At 46.0% G+C, this 10,031-nt stretch overlaps 1 long non-coding RNA gene across 2 annotated transcripts; it reads left to right on the top strand.

The window, feature by feature from the left end:
- The first annotated feature begins 543 nt into the window (after positions 1-543).
- On the top strand, positions 544-1,721 carry LOC119309463. Of its 2 annotated transcripts, none has more exons than XR_005150517.1 (3): positions 544-1,018; positions 1,137-1,224; positions 1,365-1,721. It is a non-coding gene; the product is annotated as an uncharacterized LOC119309463 (long non-coding RNA). The 2 variants fall into 2 exon arrangements; XR_005150522.1 differs by having other exon boundaries at positions 1,127-1,224.
- Positions 1,722-10,031: the final 8,310 nt, after the last annotated feature.

Raw genomic sequence — 10,031 nt, 5'->3', positions numbered from 1 at the left:
CCGCGGCGGCAGGACCTCAACGACGGCAAGGCGAGGCCGGCCGGCGGGAGTGCCACCGCGCCGTGTGCTCCTCGTCGCCCGCGGGTGCCTCGTGGTGGTGTGTGTGCGTGGTGGGCCAGGGAAAGAAAAAGGAGGAGAGAGAGGGGTGGGTGGGTGGGTGTGTGGGCCACTTTTGTGCCAATGACAGGCGGGCCAGGGTCACATGCAAAAGGACACGCCCGGACGAGGAGGAGACAGAGAGCGTCCGTCGGGTCCGTTTCAGACGCAAATCCAGCCCAACTTTGCTTCCGGGATGGGGTGAGACGGACCAGAAACGGACACTTTTTACAGATAGGGTAGCACGCTGGGTCGTCTTATTTGTCCATGTAATCTCAAACGGACAGACCCGGACGTTTTGGAGTCGCGCGGTGGAGATGGCCTTACCATCCGTCATCCGTTTCCATCCGTAAATTATGGACTTTTCTGGAATGAAGACGCATCATCTTCTCCACCATCCTCCCACTTTATTTTCTCAATGACGCCCCCTCCTCTTCGTATTCTCCATATAGTTCCACTCACCCAAACAAATAACCCCCTTCATCATCAGCCGTGGCAAAGCTACCATACACATCTCGCTCTGAGCGGTCATGGCGCTGTGCCGCTGCTAGCCCAGCGTTCGTGGGGGGTCGCCGCCTAAGACGTGCATGTTGTTGCCGACCCAGGGCCCTCCGATCACCGCAATTGATTTGAGCCCGCAATCTGTTGCCGGTGAATCAATCCCCGCAGACACCGCTGGCCCAATTCTCGTGCCCCGGTGTCGACCATAGCTCCAGGCAAGCCACACGTCTCACTGCTGTCGTCCTCCTCCAACATCTCCTGCACCAAAAGGTCGGTGATCTCCTTCTCTATCTCCCCAAATCTAAGCGATCTCAGGTTTATTTGGGTTGGAACTTTGAAGCTCTGATTTATATGTGGAGGAAGCATCTTTTAGAAGCGAGATCTGTTCTGTTTCCAGCCGCCTCATCCGTGCAGCAGTCCGGTCAGTCTTTCTAATCCACAATCCTCTCTAATTCAAGCATTCCCGGCAAGCATGAAACAACCATCTCTGTCCCCTCTTCGTTTTATTTTATTTATTTATTGTTTGAAGGAATAAACAGATGGAACAACGTTGATTTAAAGCGATGGATCGTAGTCATCTCTCTTCGTTTTGTTTTATGTAAGGCGCTGATTGGACGGAATAAAAAGGTGAAACATACTATTTACTACAGGAAATTCAATCATGCATCTCTCTCTCTCATACTTGCACACACCTGTAGTTTAGTATGAATTTTATTGTTTTTTTTGCTTAGCTTTGATTTTTCTTAAGGCATATTCTCTTCCCGTAGGCAGTTATTTTTTTGCCGGGATGCACTTGAAGCTGAATTATGTGCATGCATGGAAGGTTTATCTTTCTCCATCCAGAGAAGTGAGTTACCAGTGCAGATCGACATGGATTCTATAATTGCAGTGAAATTGATCCAGGCTTCAGAGGTTGACAGATCGGTATATTCGTCTATCATCAAGGAGATTAGATATCTTATGTCTCTACGTGAAAATTGTATTACTCATGTAAGTCGTAGCCAAAATAAAGTTAGTGATAGCTTAGCTAAATTTGCTCGTAGTGAGGGTAGAACCATGACTTGGCTAGGTTCTGGTCCTCCTGAGGCTTTGGAACTAGCTGCGATTGATTGTAAGGACTTTGGTGGATGAGTAATACAAATTTCTACCCGCAAAATATATATATATATTCTTTGGTCATTTTCAGGTATATTGCTGCCCGACAGAACTATTGCACGCACCCAAAAAAAGAAGGGGACAATACTATTGCACGATGAATGTCATCAGATTGATCCAATACCCGAATAGATGGGCATGTGTGTTTCGGCAGTAGCAGTACTATCCAATCTGAACATCATCTAGCCTGGCAAGCTAGCACTGTGCTGGATTAGGCGTGTTTTGGATTTATCATTCAAAATGGAAGGTTTTGTAAATACTGTTGTGGATATGAGTTGCAGGTTAATTGACTGGCGGCTTCAAGAGGAAGTTTAAAAAGAAATTCTCCAAATATTAAACAAAATCAAATAGAAATTTTTCATATTTGCATATGTTTTACATAATGATATGTTATACTTTTCCTTTCTTAAATTGAAGCTTTTATTAGCTATATTCGAACCATATTACGGTGACGGTGACACAACCTCCAATATGTTCACACAGTGGCCTTATCATTCATGCTTTTGCATAACAACTGCTATACTTCTTTATTTTCTTACAATAATGCTTAAAGAGACTATTATTGCTATTGCCATTGTTATTTCACTTTTTTCTTTTATGCAATTCGTCTGTGCTGAGCTAATAGAAATTTACAAATGTCGCATGGTTTCATAATCTCACTCATGTCTTTAACATATTTCTTTTCTATGCCTGCATATTCCTGCTGCAACGCACACCCTTCAGATATGGAAAAATATAGGCCACAATCAAATAATGTATTTCCTTAATTTCTAAAGGTATACCTTTTATTCCCATAACTTGCTGATGCATTACAATTTACAGGTTATAGCTTCATATCCAATTGCAGTGGAGAATGCAATTCTCATGCATACTCCTCCCCGGAAATTATACTTAACAATCTTCTCTCAGGTTATAGCTTCACTTTAAAAATATAAGAATAACTGTGAATACCACTATTTGATTGTTCTGGTGTTAGTGACAATCCTTGGTGAGAGGATCAAGTATGGACATTTTTCTGATGAGTCACTCAGTTTAATTGTTCTATGATATGATGGATGGCAGTCACTTGAATAATATGTAGAAAATGAAGTGTATTTGTAGTCCTACTTAATAACCATGACATTTTGTGTACCTTTCGTTACTTTTCCACTCAAAAATTGATCATGGTGGACAATGGAAGCTAATACCAATTTGGGCATATTAGCACGCAAGGCTCACAAAGTAGCATGGATTTCTTTTTTCTCTAATGCATTTCTAATAGATAATCAAATTATATTACCTTGAATTATTATGAGAAAAATCTCATGAAACTATATGTTCCTTTTCATTAAGATGCATTCTAATTAAGCAAGTATGGGGATACTCACTACCGGACTCGCGGTCTATGCCTACGGCCCGTCGGCATAGGCCCCAGGCCGTCGGCATAGATCTATGCCGACGGCAGCCGTCGGCATAGAGCCGTCAGTCTAGATTACGTCAGCGTACTCTTGTCAGACCGTCGGCATAATAATGCCGTCGGCATAGGAGGGTATGCCGACGGCCCTGGCGCAGCCGTCGGCATAGTTTAGCCGTCGGCGTAGTTTTTCGTCTGACGGCAACAGACGGCGCCGTCAAAACTGCTGGCGGCTCAGGAGGCGACACGTGGCAAAGATATCCCTACGGCAAAGTCGTCGGCATAGGTTAAATCTATGCCGACGGCTTTGCCGTAGGCATAGCCCTGCCACGTGTCGCCTCCTGGTGTAACCTGGTGGCATGGCTATGCCTACGGCAAAGCCGTCGGCATAGATATAAATCTATGCCGACGGCTTGGCCGTAGGCATAGCCCTGCCACGTGTCGCCTCCTGGTGGCTCCTGAGCGTATCTATGCCGACGGCTTTGCCGTAGGCATAGTTTTTTTTTATATTCCCTGTTTTCTCTTTTCCAATTCATTTGACAACATTTCAAAACAGAATAATATGAAATATGACAGTTCATCAACATCATTTAAACATAGTCAAGTTCATCATCTAAAGATCATCACCGGCGAAAGTCCACGAACATAAGAGTAGTGCAAGACATGAAACATCATAAAAGTTGAAACATGAAAGACATGGCACAACGACCACATACACGGAATCATCATCGACATCAAGCACCACCGAGTCCACCTCCTCCAAAACCACCACCACCACCGAGTCCTCCTCTGCCAAAACCACCACCAAGTCCACCTCCGCCAAGTCCTCCTCCGCCAAAACCGCCACCGCGACCACCATCACTCTGCCAGATCGGAGTGACTGGGGTCGACGGAGCAGGAGTCGAGCCACCGGTCCCCTACATGTTTGAAAGAAGATTCTAACGGTAAATATGACATGATAGTGTTGAATGAACGAGAACTAGTTTGTCATTAGTTAGGCAAATTTACTAACCGGAGTATCACCGCCTAGTGCCAGCCATTCCTCGAACGTGGGAATGTGTGGGGCGTCTCCCGCAGGTGGTGGTGGGGGTCCAACTTGTGGTGGCTCCGTGCGGTTAGTCCAAGACGCCAACATAGCCTGAATGTTAGTTAAACAAGTCCACTTAGAAACAAGCCGTGATCAACAAAGTTAGAAGGAATGAAAGTGCAAATTTGAGCTTGGTTTAAAGGGCAAAACTAACCGCCATCACTTGACGGCTGTAATCATCGTTTGCCTTCACTCGTTGCAAGTACTCCCTCACCTCAATATGCCTATGCTCGAGAAAGGTCTGATATGCCTACAAAATTGAGGTTGTTTCTAAGTGGTCAGTGATGAAAATAAACTAAGAAAGATAGAGACAAAGAATATAAGGGGAAGTACTTACAACACGTTGGCGGACTAAGGGAGGCTGCGAACGCCCCGTACTCTCTAACGGGCTCGGGTTGGTAGCTCGAAGCCGTGTGTACGAGATCGACGGAGTGACCAAGCCATCGAAACACGGATACCGGCCATGGGACTTACCCTAGATGGCCACCACCGCCGTGTCGTCGATCTGAGACTGGGCGACCTCAGGAACGGGAACATCCGGATGCAACTTCTGATAGTTCTGAGTGTAAGACTCCAGGCGTTTCTCGGTGTTGCCATAGTACTGGCTCTCGCCCTCCTTGCGATCACTCCGCTCGCGGGCCAGCTTCCACGACTCCATGTCTGAGAGCGGCCTCTGCAACTTGTCCTCCTGCAATGTCAAACAGAAGTTAGCCATACATAAGAACATGACGGTAAAGAAGAACCAAAATGCATCTTTCATATAGATATACCTTCATGGCCTTGAAGCCCCAGTGGTTCCTGTTTCCTTGGCCGTGTGTCCCGTCTTTTCCACGGTTAGCCCGGGCCTTGATGCTCTTGGCAACAAACTCTGGATCGTCACCGACCCACCTATCCACCAAACACGCCCATCCGTCATGCCTTCCATAGCACCAACGAGGAACAACCTATGCAAATTTTGGAAGCATGACATGTGAGCACGAAACATATAGTTGACTCCTTGAAACAATGAAAAGTCAGTAATAGTTACCATCATGAACTGCTCCCTGCTCATGGTAATTTTTTGCCTCTGTGCTTGAGTTTTGGTCATCTTTTGTTGCAGGTAGATGTGGTAGTACTGTGAGACGGCAACCCAACGCACGTCGTACTGCAACTGACGAGCTTTCTTCTTTGCAGACGCAAGTAAGACCACGTCGGCTCTGCCTTGTGCTCATCAAGAACTCTATAGAGTTGCTACAATCATGCATAAACCAGAAGCAAACAAGGCATGATTTGAGTGATTCAATGATAAACTATGAACGAAACTAAAGACAAGTGATTCAAAAGGGAACTTACCCAAAATTTGGTGATCACGGCCTTAGCGGCCGTCCCGTACTCCGCGTTGCTGCAAGCCTCGTAGTGGGCCCAGCTTGTGGCCAAAACACGCAGTTGTGGGTCCCTGTCTAGCCGCGGGCAGAATAGGCCAGGCCAAAACTGCTTCAACAGGACAGTGAGAAGGCCGTTCGGTTTACGGCCCTTTCCGTGAAGGATCCAGTTACTACAAAAGAATCAAAGGGTTGCCATGTGTACAATAAAAAAATGTTGTCATGTGTTGAAAGTATGATTGAGATGCACTTACTCTGTCCCCGCAGGTTCAATGAGCCACTTGTGCGCCTCGATTGAAGGTGGTGTAGGTACTCCGGCATTACCACGCAGCCACCCCTGCGGAGCACCCGGTGGCAAGTCACCCCACAACTCGGGGTCAACCTCCCCTCCACCCTCCTCGCCCTCCTCGGCCTCCTCCTCCTCGGCCTCCTCCTCCTCGACATCAGGAATATACTCCTCCTCCTCAGACTCAGAAGCTGCATCAGCATAGGAGGGCATCGAAGAAGACCCTCCTATTTCGGACACGGCCCGGAGTTTTTTGGCCCGGTTGCCTCTCCCCCCACCTCCTCGTCCTCTAGGGGCTCTCCCCCCACCCCTCCCCCTCTAGGGTCTCTTCCCCCGACCCCTCCACCTCCCTGTGAGGTGCCATCCTCGCGTAGTCAGGAGGGAACCTTGTGGGCTCGTCCACTCCGAGTAAGTCCTCCTTTGAGTTTACTGAGGAAACTGGCACCGCTGGACTTGCCCATGATTAGCAAACCTGCATTGAGAAGAGAATAAACAATTAGTAAGGATATAAAAAAAACAAGCATACATGAAAGACATTAATAACGGAAGAGAACATTATTAAAAGAACATACATTTTCTAGAACCCATATGAATCATCACTATTGTAATCTATTTGTCGACCGGTCTCATCATCACTATCCCGCATATCTTCTTCGTTGTCTGACGGAGGTGGAGGCTCTTCCTCATCGTCAGCGTCAGCGTCTTCATTTAACTTTTCAAGCATAATTATGTCTCTTTGATTCACAACTGCCTCACCATCAATCCGGGTGCCGTCGTCGTTTGGGTCCAGGTCAACATAACCCAAGTCATCATCCTCCTTGTTTCGGACCACGTCATCATGTTCCTCTTGAAAAAACACTCCCTCGTATGTCATGGGGTTTATGTTGTAGTAATCATCATCGTTCGGGTCTGGTAGCTTACCATGTGGCGACACCTTGAACACAACTTCCCAACCCTTTAGGTACTCTTTCTGGCATGGGTAAGGCAGATAATATACTTGTGTGGCCTGGGTAGCGGCAATAAAGAGATCAGCTCCGGCATAGACGGTTGATGGTTTAACTTCAACTAAACCAACAGAAGGCGTATGTCTCAGACCCTTTTTGGGGTCGAACCATCGGTATTTGAACACAGTGAGACTTAGGTGTTTACGGCCACATTTGAATGTAAGCTCGTATATTTTTCCTACCCTTCCGTAGTAATCTACATTATTATCTCCTTCGGTGAAGACTCCGGTATTTATGGTTTTGGGATCAGGCCGACTGTTCTGGTGCTCCTCTGTATGGAAGCGATACCCATTCACATCATACTTTTGGCATGTCATGACGATAGGGTCAAAACCCATGGAAACCCATCTCAATTCTTCATCCATTGATTCGTTCGGATCATTTCCCTACAAGTTTAATTGAAATTATAGGGTGCATGAGTTTAATTGGAAGTGTGAAATGGGTAATAGGGAAGTGTGAAATATTACTTTCTCCATGAACCACGCAACGAAATTTTTCCTTCCATCAGCACCCTTTCGGAGAAGAGCAAGTGCCTCCGCTTCAGTAGGAGGCAGCATTCCTGTCCATTCTTCCTCAACGAATCGACTACAATAAGAAAAGCGGTATAAGAACTAGGCAAAGTGAACATAACGAATTGACTAAAAGAATGGTGCAAAGGTATTACCTCATCCACTCATCCTCAACTTCTTTGATATTGTGCAAGATATAGAACATGACATCCTCCCACTCATCTCGTGGCATGACATAAGATGTCGAGCATCCAGCCCTGCCACCTTGCCCGGTGAATAGAGGCAACTTGGGTTTATACTTGGGTTCTTCTGTATTGTATCGAGACACCTTATTGTGCAACATGGGAACATGGTCCGGATAGTAGGCTGTCCTGAGGTCTGCCACCTCCTCTAGGATAACTGCCTCAGCTATGGAAGCTTCAATCTTAGCTTTGTTTCCACATTTCTGTCTCAGATGCTTGTTCTGTCTCTCAGGGCCGTACTGCCAACGATACTGCACAGGGCCCCCCAACAATACCTCGTTCGCAAGGTGCAAAATGAGATGTGTCAACGATACTGCACAGGGCCCCCCAACAATTTTGGCAGACTCCTCGGTGATGAAAAGGCGCTGCAGTCTTTTTATAAAATCAAGATACAGAAGAACCTTCACAGGGATTTTTAGCTGCCGCTTCTGACCATGCTTATCGACCACCTCAATATACCGAGAGGAACCGCACTTCCTACAGTAGTTTTCATCCGCATACTCATGCCTAAACAAAAGGCAATTCTTTGGACAAACATGTATTTTCTCATAGTCCATGGAGAGCGCCTTCATGATTTTCTTCATACCATACAGGGTTTTCGGCAGTTCATGGCCCTCGGGCAGGCTGTTAGCCCATACTCCCAGAAATGCTTCAAAGCAACCTCGGCTATAGCCGTACTCAGCCTTCACTTCCACCAGTTGCGAGATGGCATCCAACACAGACAGCTTGGCACCCTCATAGAGAGGTTTCTTTGACGAGGCCAAGATTTCCAGGAAGGCCTTTGCGGTTTCCTCCGGCTCCTCCGGTTCATTCGCTGAATGTGACAGAGGTGTCGGCTGTGCAGCAAAGACATCATCTAGCATGTCTCTAACCCCATCGTCCTCATAACCAGCGATGCGTTGTGGTATCACATCCTCTCTACCACGGTCCTGCTGGGCAAAGTTTATTGGCATATTAAAGTTGGGCATAAATCCATGCGTGCGAAGGTGCTTAGTCATCGCACTCTTATCTTTGCGGATACGTCTCTTACATCTGGCACACGGGCATTCTGGCACCATCCTCATTGGACTACGGAATATCTCTTTCAAAAACACATCAGTTTTCTCGACCCACTCTGTAGTTACTTGATTCCGATGGAAAAACCCATTATACATCCACTGATTATCTGCCATCTCTGCTTTATTGGAACCCACACAACAAAATTAATGATTCATTTAAATTACCCACATCAATATTTTATTTTTTACAAGGTTGACGAGTAATCCACTTACATCTCTAATAGGTAAAGATGGGTCCTAATCCCACCCGAGAATGTGTAGATTGAGTACGGTCCATGCTCTACCCCATTCCGAGACAAAATTTCGGCAGCACCTCCCCGTTGTTCTCCAAATACACGTCTCGGCAAAATACCGAGAGAATGTGCATCCGGAGAACAACAGGGAGGCGCCGCCGAAATCCTGTCTCGGAACGGGGTAGAGCATGAACAATGTACCCAATATACACATCCTCGGGCTGTCCGTGGAAAGCGCTGGACAATCCGAACGAGCTGCAGTGATAAATATGCAATTGAATGCATATTTATCGATGCAACCCTTTCGGACGGGAGACGCCTAGGTTACGCGACTTGACGAGAAAAGAAAATCTAGTGACATGATTAATTAAAATGGATTCGTAGCTCACCCTCGACTGTAGACAAAGTAGTCAAACAGCGACGAAATCACAGACCAATGCCTTCGACGACGATGACTCCAAAGATATGCAACACCAGAGAGCCTGTAAATTTTACCGACAAAAAAACTTAGATCATCAAGCGACACAACAAAGAATGCTAATTCCACCATTCAAAAAAATCATAGTGCTAATGACATCCATTGATCAATATTTTGCAAACTATCCACCTACAAACAGTACCAAAAAACTAAAAAAAGTCATAGAAACTTGCTAGTCTAGGCACTCGTTCTAGCCTTCTCTGTGAAGAACAGAAACTAGCATATTTTACCATGAAAATTAGCAGATGCCTAGTACACCACTCAACTATATCCTGAGTCCAAATATCACCATGAACTCCAAAACCGTCCACAGATGCCCCCTCAACTTTTCATATACCCAGGGAGCACATATATAATTGCTAGTTGCATAACGTCACTTGCAGACTGAATAAAAATGGATTTGGCATAGCAGAGAGCAAACTGAATAAAAATGGCTTAGCTCACCCACTTGAATAGAATAACAACTCATGTAAACACATGTCTGCCATTGGGCATCAACTACTGCCGCCAACATACGGATACAGGCTTGTGTGAACAATTCATATCACAGCAGGTAAAAAACAGTAGGTACAAAACTAAAAAAAGTGAAAAAATCCTCACGTTGGAGAGGGCCGGCTGGTCGGGGGTG

Source organism: Triticum dicoccoides, chromosome 1B (assembly GCF_002162155.2).
Source record: "Triticum dicoccoides isolate Atlit2015 ecotype Zavitan chromosome 1B, WEW_v2.0, whole genome shotgun sequence".
In the NCBI taxonomy this organism is placed as follows: Eukaryota; Viridiplantae; Streptophyta; class Magnoliopsida; order Poales; family Poaceae; genus Triticum; species Triticum dicoccoides.
The sequence above is the reverse complement of the archived record's forward strand: the minus strand, read 5'-3'. Positions and strand labels throughout refer to the sequence as shown.